Here is an 8,758-nt window from a genome sequence, read left to right as displayed (position 1 = left end):
GGCCCTTTGAACCCAGCTGTGGGGTGGCGTGCGCACGCGACCCGGTCCGAAGCTCTGTGACTGCGCCCGTGGGACCCCATCACCGCCGGTGCCCCACGATCGGTCCTCTGGAGCTGAAGAACGGGGAGAGGTGTGTGTAAACACACCTTCCCCATTCTTCACAGTGGCACTGTCATTGATCGTCTGTTCCCTGATATAGGGAAACACGATCAATGACGTCACAAGTCCAGCCCCGCCCCCCTACAGTTTGAAACACATATGAGGTCACACTTAACCCCTTCAGTGCCCCCTAATGGTTAACTCTCAAACTGCAATTGTCATTTTTACAGTAAACAATGCATTTTTATAGCGCTTTTTGCTGTGAAAATGACAATGGTCCCAAAAATGTGTCAAAATTGTCTGATGTGTCCGCTATAATGTCACGGTCACGAAAAAGAAAAAAAAATCGCTGACCGATGCCATTTAGAGTAAAAAAATATATTAATAAAAATGCAATAAAACTATCCCCTATTTTGTAAACGCTATAAATTTTGCGCAAACCAACCGATAAACGCTTATTGCGATATTTTTTTACCAAAAATAGGTGGAAGAATACGTATCGGCCTAAACTGAGGAAAAAACTTTTTTTTACATCTTTTTTGGGGGTATTATAGCAAAAAGTAAAAAAAATATAGTTTTTTTTTTTCAAAATTGTCGCTCTATTTTTGTTTATAGCGCAAAAAATAAAAACCGCAGAGGTGATCAAATACCACCAAAAGAAAGCTCTATTTGTGGGAAAAAAAAGGCGCCAATTTTGTTTGGGAGCCACATCATGACCGTGCAATTGTCAGTTAAAGCGACGCAGTGCCGAATCGCAAAAACTGGCCAGGTCCTTTAACTGGTTAATAGGATGCATAGATCTGTTTATAATGAAATTATTACCCAGTTTTCTCTATGTGCTCTGACATTCACCAGTATGGATTCCCCAAAAATATTTTAAAATAATTAATTCTAGTCTAACTGCTTTCATTTGGGGCTCACAATAACCGAGATTTAAGTTGACAACTTTGCAATTGCCATGGCTACAGGGAGGACTAGCGTGCCTGGATCTCTACAAGTAATTCCTGTCTGCCAGCCCATGAGGCTCTTAAAAATCTCCTATACAGAGGGGCCTTTGTTCTATTGACTGCAGCCATGAAGGCTGTACTGAAAGCCTGGTTACTAGCCCAAGCTTTACGACCTAGTCCCCCCAATTATATCTCACAACACACCCCCTTTTGGCCCAATCCCTTGTTACCGGAATTTGCCTCTATCCCTGATCCGCAGGTTTGGGCAGTGAAGGGCATAAAATATTTTGATCAAATATGTATTGCTGGAGAACTAAAACCCTTTTACACCTTAAAATTGGACTTTAACCTGCCTAATGTATACTTTTTTAGATATATACAACTGAGACACGCCTTTCAAACACAATTTAAACAAAAACCAGTAGCGTTCTATACCTCGACCTTAGAAGATGTACTTAGAGATGACACCCTCACCAAACCCCTCTCGACTATTTAACCGCTTGCTGATCGCCGCACGCAGATGTATAACGACAGAATGGCAGGGGGCAGGCAGATTGGCATACAGGTACGTCCCTTTAAATCTGATGTTCCCAGATGGCCCGCGATTGTGGTCAGCAAAGGCAGAACAGGGGGATGCCTTTGTAAACAAGGCATTCCCCTATTCTGCCTAGTGACACTGTCACTGATGGCTGATCGGGAATGGTCATCAGTGACGTGTAGCCACGCCCCCCTAACAGTAAGAATCACTCCCTAGGGAACACTTAACCCCTACACCACCAACTAGTGGTTAACCCCTTCCTTGACAGTGTCATTTTCACAGTATCGGTGCATTTTTATAGCACTGATCGCTGTAAAAAGGTCAATGGTCCCAAAAAAGTGTCAAAAGTGTCCGATGTGTCTGCCGTAATGTCGCAGTCATGATAAAAATCGCCGATCGCCACCATTACTAGTAAAAAAAATATTAATAAAAATGACATAAAACTTTCCCCTATTTTGTAGATGCTATATCTTTTGCACAAACCGATCAATAAACGCTTATTGCGTTTTTTATTTACCAAAAATATGTAGAAGAATATGTATCGGCCTAAACTGAGGATATTGGGGATATTTATTATAGCAAAAAGTCAAAATATAGAATTTTTTTCAAAATTGTCACTCTATTTTTGTTTATAGCGCAACAAATTAAAAATGCAGAGGTGATCAAATACCACCTGGGGAAAAAAAGGACGTCAATTTTGTTTGGGAGTCACGTTGCATGACCGCGCAATTGTCAGTTAAAGCGACGCAGTGCCGAATCACAAAAAGTGGCCTGGTCTTTGACCAGCGTAATGGTTCAGTGCCTAAGTGGTTAAAAGACCATGTCCCCCTCTGTTCACTCAGGGTTGGAAGCACTTATATTTAAATGGACGCTAGATGTCCCTGACCTGGATGCTAAAGGGTGGGAAGATATATGGGAATGTACATTTTTACAACTGGTTTCCGCAAGGGACAGGTTGATTCAGTACAAACTCCTACATAGGATCTACCTCACACCTGCGCGTTTACACAGAATATATCCCTCTGTTCCTGCCGAGTGTTGGCAGTGTGCAGAGGACTCTGGGAAGCAGTAGTCTTGGTCATACATTCTCTGACCACTATTCATGTGCCCCGGACAGTGGAGGTTTGTTTGCTGGGTTTGGTGGATACTCTTGCTCATTGGCAGGCTTCTAGGACGATGATAGGAATATTATTGTTCTGTGCAAGAAAAGTTATTCTTCTCCAATGGAAATCTCCATCAGCTCCAACCTTTACCTTGTGGAAAAAATGTATTAATCTCAACTTTCCACTGTACAAAGCCACCTATTTAGCGAGAGGATGACCTATATTCGCTTTTATAACACTGAACTGCCTCTCCACCAATCGGGTGCTCGGGTCTGTTACCCGTCACCTGATTGGCTGAAACAGGCACTGCAATTGGATGATTATCAGGAGGAGAGGATGGGAGATGAGGACGGCAGGAGATGCATGGAGGACCCTGCTCACCCGCTGCCCCACCGAAACAGGGTAAGTGCCGGGCAGACTGCAAGTGGGTGGGGGGGGTCACAGTTGCAGCATTTGATGGCACAGTTGCAGCATTCAATGGTATTTTATGGGCACACTGGCAGCATTTGATGGGCACACTGTCAGCATTTGATGGGCACACTGGCAGCATTTGATGGGCACAGTGAGGCTGCAATTGATATTTTTTTTCAGGATTTTTCAGTTTGCTTCCCAAAAAATTTTGAGCACCAGCCGCCACTGGTTTAATATGTGTGTGCATATGTACATTTATACGTGTGTGTGTATGTATATATACAGTGTATGTGTGTGTTTTTACATGTATGTATGCACATTTTATGTATGCGCTTTTAATCCTGACCTCTATGTGTACAATCAGAACCAATTTTTTTTGTTTGCTGGTTCATAGTGCCAGCAAAAAAATGTTGTTCATCTGAAAAACGATCCATGCTCAGATTGCTTTTCAGAGGCAATATGTTGCCTCATGACCCCCTGTTTTAACCCTTTAAATGCATCATCACTATGCTGCAACTGCATGCAATGCACACAGTTGCAGGGTGGTTGCAGTGTAGCCCCATTCCCCTAGGCGGTACACTTCAAGTGTGCCCTGACTGGAAAATGATTGAGAAACACTGGCATAGAGGAACCGATCGCTCCATTTTCCTCCTGCAGCCGCTGAATGCCTGCAGGAGGGAGAGGAGGAAAGTGTGGGAAATGTAGAAATTGGTTCCTTTACAGGGTATATGCAGCCACCCACTTGCGACTGGGTCCTGTTCCGCAACTGGGCATGCTGACTTGATAAAATAGTCAAATGTATTCTGTTCAGAATTATAAGGAAAGTCTTAGGCCCAGGACACATGGGCAAACATGTACGATGAAACCGGTCCGTCGGACCGTTTTCACCGTACATGTCTGCCAGAGGGCTTCTGTACGATGGCTGTACTAACCATCGTACAGAAGTCCGCGCGTAAACAATACGCGGGGCATGTCCGCGTCATCGCCGCGATGATGACGCGGCGATGACGCAGCGACGTGGGCGGGCCTGCCATTTAAAGGCTTCCACGCATGCGAGGGACGGCAGGCGCTCGGACATGTACGGTAGGTCTGTACTGACGACCGTACATGTCCGAGCGTGCAGGATTCCAGCGGACGGTTTTAAAACACGTCCAGGAATATTTGTCTGCTGGGAAAAGGCCCGGCGGGCAAATGTTTGCTGGAATTCGGCCCGCTCGCGCCTACACACGACCGAACATGTATGCTGAAACTGGTCCGCGGACCAGTTTCAGCATACATGTTTGGTCGTGTGTACGGGGCCTTAGAATCGCTGACAATATTGTAAGCAGATATAGGATTTATTTGTAATATTACACCCATATTGTTAAACTAAAATGAAAAAGTAAAAATTTTGAGAGAGCATTTAAAAACAATTACAAATTGCTTACCAGAAAATTCATAGACAGAAGAACATCTTGTCACTAGTGGTTCTTTAAACTGCTGTTTGTGGCATTTTATGTTCAGAAAATTAACAAAATTAGGCTGAACTCAGCTTTCAACTTATTTTCTCTGATAGACAGTTAACATCTGTTGGCATTTTGCAGCCTTAACACATCTGATGAAGAAACACATGCTTGCACATACCTAATGATTAATTACAGTGTCTCATAGATAGTGACTGTTCATTAAACATATTGTTCTAAACTATAGAATGGTAATATATTTTAAATTACTAGTGTGACTGCTTAATTTTATTAGCAGTGACTGATTTATGTTTTGCAAATAAAAAGTAATATTCACAAACTTAAGATATCTGAAGGTCAATAAATGTCCATATGACTTTATTGATATGTTTTTATTGCTCTAATATGATTACATTTATTTATTTTGCACTTAACATTTACAAGATTTTGCCCCGATGAATGTGAAAATCTATAACCTGTATATGCTGCAGCTAAATGCTTTTCTTGTCAGGAAATTGAAATGAGCAAATTGTGTAGCATCAGCTCTTCTGGGAAAGAACACAAATCAGGGTCTTAATTAGGGTCAAGCCAGACATTGACGAACATTGCTGAAGTTCAGGTGCCAAATCCAGACTTCATAGAAGTCAATGGAAGCTGAATGATAAAAACCAGTAAAGTCCATATTCTAGCTAATAGACAATATATGGGGGTCTGGGTACTGCTCTGGGGAGCATTTATCAGAGCAATAAAAAACATTTTTATAAATTGTGTTTGTCAGAACCAGAGATAATATTAATTCTAAAAGTGAAACTTTAAAAATGCAAAATTATTTTAAATAACACTGTTAGGCCTCGTACACACGATAGGTTAAACGGAGGACAACGGTCTGATGGACCGTTTTAATTGGTCAAAACCGATCGTGTGTGGGCCCCTAAGGTTATTTAACCATCGGTTAAAAAAAGCCAACTTGCTTTAAATTTAACCAATGGATTCCTAACCGATGGGAAAAAAATGATCGTTAGTAGGCACAACCATCGGTTAAAAATCCACGCATGTTTAGAATCAAGTCGACGCATGCTTGGAAGCATTGAACATAGTTTTTTTAAGCACGTTGTTGTGTTTTACGTCATCGCGTTCTGATACGATCCGTTTTTTAACTGATAGTGTGTAGGCGCGACGGACCATCAGTCAGCTTCATAGGTTAACCGATGACAACGGTCCATCAGACTATTCTCATCGGATGGACTGATTGTGTGTATGAGGCTTTAGGGATATCCTTAACCTGTATGTGAGGTGGCACATGGGATTGATTTTCTAAAACTAGTAAAAGCGATATGCACATATGTGCAAGGGAATCACTCCTCTGGGACTTTAGGGGCAGAATACAGACAAAGTAGTTAGGTTAAAAGATAAATGACAATTTTATTTTTGAGATATGAGTTCAAAAAGGACATCAGTCCATAAAAATACAACATGTAACAAAAACAATTGCATATTTGTACATATTATACCCCATACATGCAGATTCACCCAACAGGAGCTGCCGACAATCTATATGGTCAGCTAGGAAAAATGTGGATAATTCCTGACACGTTTCAGAAGATTTTCTTCTTCAAGGGAGTTATTGGGTATAAAGAATTCTACAATGTGAGTAATAATTAGTATTAAAAAGTTGTAAGTAAAGTATAGCAAGATATGAGATATTGTGTCTTATACAGAGGCTACTAGGTAAAGCAATACACTTATGGTTCACAAGAAATCAGGTGATTCTCATTAATCCTATCAGACAGGGCTAATATAGACATCTCTTCAACCGGTGGACAAGGCAGCAATGTGTGGACCACCCTGCATATTCACAAGGACCCCAAGGGCCAATGGGCACCCAAATGTAACAAATGTGTAGTAACATAGTATAAATAACAGGTAGCTCAGGCATAATATGGAGGCTAAGTATATTTAGAGTAGAGTAAAGTAAGCACACTAGTGGGTGAAGATAACCAACCAGGGGAACTTTGGTTTAATGGATAACCATACCTGGTACAGCAAAGTTGTGGTCCACAATGAACAGTGGTAGTGTCCCAAATGATAGAAGCCAAATAGAGAAGGATTGCCTGTATTTATATAAATAGGGATGAGGGGTTGTAAACCTCATTAAACTAAGGAGAAGACAAATCCTCCTAATCAGGGGGCGCATGATTAGGAAGATTTGGCTCCTCCTTAGTTTTGTTTGGGTTACAACCCTCTACACTCCATTAAGCTTCCAATTTGTTTGTTTTTTGTCAGCGCTTAATTTAACACACTTGTAAGCAGATGCATACAAGTGTTGGGTTTGAGATAGATGAGTTTTCCTGGCTGCCCAGGTGGGAAAATGTTAAGCCAGTCATTTTCCCAGGCATTTTTGGGCTGTGCCCTACTCCCTGTGTCATAAATACATGGGGGAATGGCCTGTTCATGTGGCCTCTGCTGTGGCCTGCATGGCAAGTAGTCGCTGGAAGATGTGACCACTCGCAATGGGTGTGTAGGCAGGTAGCCTACTGTATAATTAACATATGGCCTCCCAGGTCTGGGGGAAAGGGTTATTGTTTTGCAGGCTTTCTCTAGGGTTCAGCCTGCCTCTGGTGTTCTGTAAGAGTGAAGAGGTCTGGATCCAAAAGGTACTCCTGCAATGGGGAACACACCCAACCAGGGATATGTGCCGAGACTTGCTGGGACCTGTGGTCCACTCTGGTACACCAATTAGCCGAAAGATCCCAAGAACATGAACTTCTCAGTTTGAGCATTGCCAAGTTTGGACTGTTCCCAAAGAGGCTTCACCTGTGCAGGTAACCTAAGGCAGCTACAATTAGGCTTAGTTGGCAGTGAGATGCAAGTGAGGTGCATGATGTATGCGCTCGGCGGGATCCCATTTTGCTACTGCGAGTGAGGTAATAGAGGTAAATAATGAAGTAAAAATAATGGAATCCAACCTGGGGTGTGTAATAAATATTCCAAACCTCTGATACGTCTATACAAGACGTGATACCTCCCAATAGACACTGGGTAACATGTAAAAAAGAGAAGGATGAGACAGAGGTCTCAAATAATGTCTTTGAGGGAGAATCAGCAACAGGGTCAAATGGAATGGTAACACAAACTTTATTGATGAATACATATACAGTTTAATAAATAAAGGTCCAACTGGGCTGGTACAGAGACCTCCCGAGTGGGACACGTTCCTCCAATGTACAGTTATCTATACAAATGCAAGAAATGACAACGTTGTATAATAATAAATGTTTGCTAAAAGACTGACCAACCGCTACCGACTGGGGAGATAAAACACAACCCTCCGAAATACAAACTGATTGCTGGCAAAAATTATATATGTGAATATATGTGTGGCTGGCCCCACTGATCTGGGTCAAAGAGAAGGGGGAAGCGGATGCAGATTCAAACACACATGTTGAGTATGTACAGCCGATCAGTTCAAGGAAGGAGAGAACTGTGGCAGACTTCAGCAAGGGTAAGAACCCTCTATACATCATTGGATCTCAGGATCTACATGTGGGAACAATCCTGTGACATAGCTTTGTATTAATTTATTAATTAATTTTTATACACTAATTTTATTTTATTTTTTTTCCCTCATCTATATATATTTTGTGTGCTTCACCCCACTGTGGCAACACGACTAAGCCCCTATTCAGGGTTTTGAATTATTATCACAATTGGATTGATCTTAGTAAGGTATCACATAAATTAGTTGTTTTTAGCGCATATGTTTATATTTTTCACATTTTGTTGTTTGGTTGGTAACCTTTTTCACATACTGCAGCTTTTTACATTTATTTATTAATTGTGTGGTGTATTTTGGATTTAGTAGCGCTGTAGTTTATCAGTTATAATTACATAGGAGACATATTCCTTTTGAACTAATCACCAGTTGATTGTACCCCCCCTCCTCTCCAACCTGCATTTAACACTGAGACTACCCATTGTGTTTATCCTTTTTAAAGCTGAACCTGCAGTCTAACAAGTCCAAGGGAAATCAATTACCTTCCAAGCAGCAAAATCACTTCATAATATTTCCATATTGAGGTTTGATAAGTGCTTCAAGTTTGGCAGAGACGGTGATTTCTATTCCCTGTATGTTCATGACAGCCTTTTTTTCATTCAAAAGTTTTGTTTATTGAAGACCATAGAAAACAAGAGAAATACAAAGGATGACTCAACACAGAC

This window comes from Rana temporaria, chromosome 6 (assembly GCF_905171775.1).
Source record: "Rana temporaria chromosome 6, aRanTem1.1, whole genome shotgun sequence".
Classification (NCBI taxonomy): domain Eukaryota; kingdom Metazoa; phylum Chordata; class Amphibia; order Anura; family Ranidae; genus Rana; species Rana temporaria.
The sequence above is the reverse complement of the archived record's forward strand: the minus strand, read 5'-3'. Positions refer to the sequence as shown.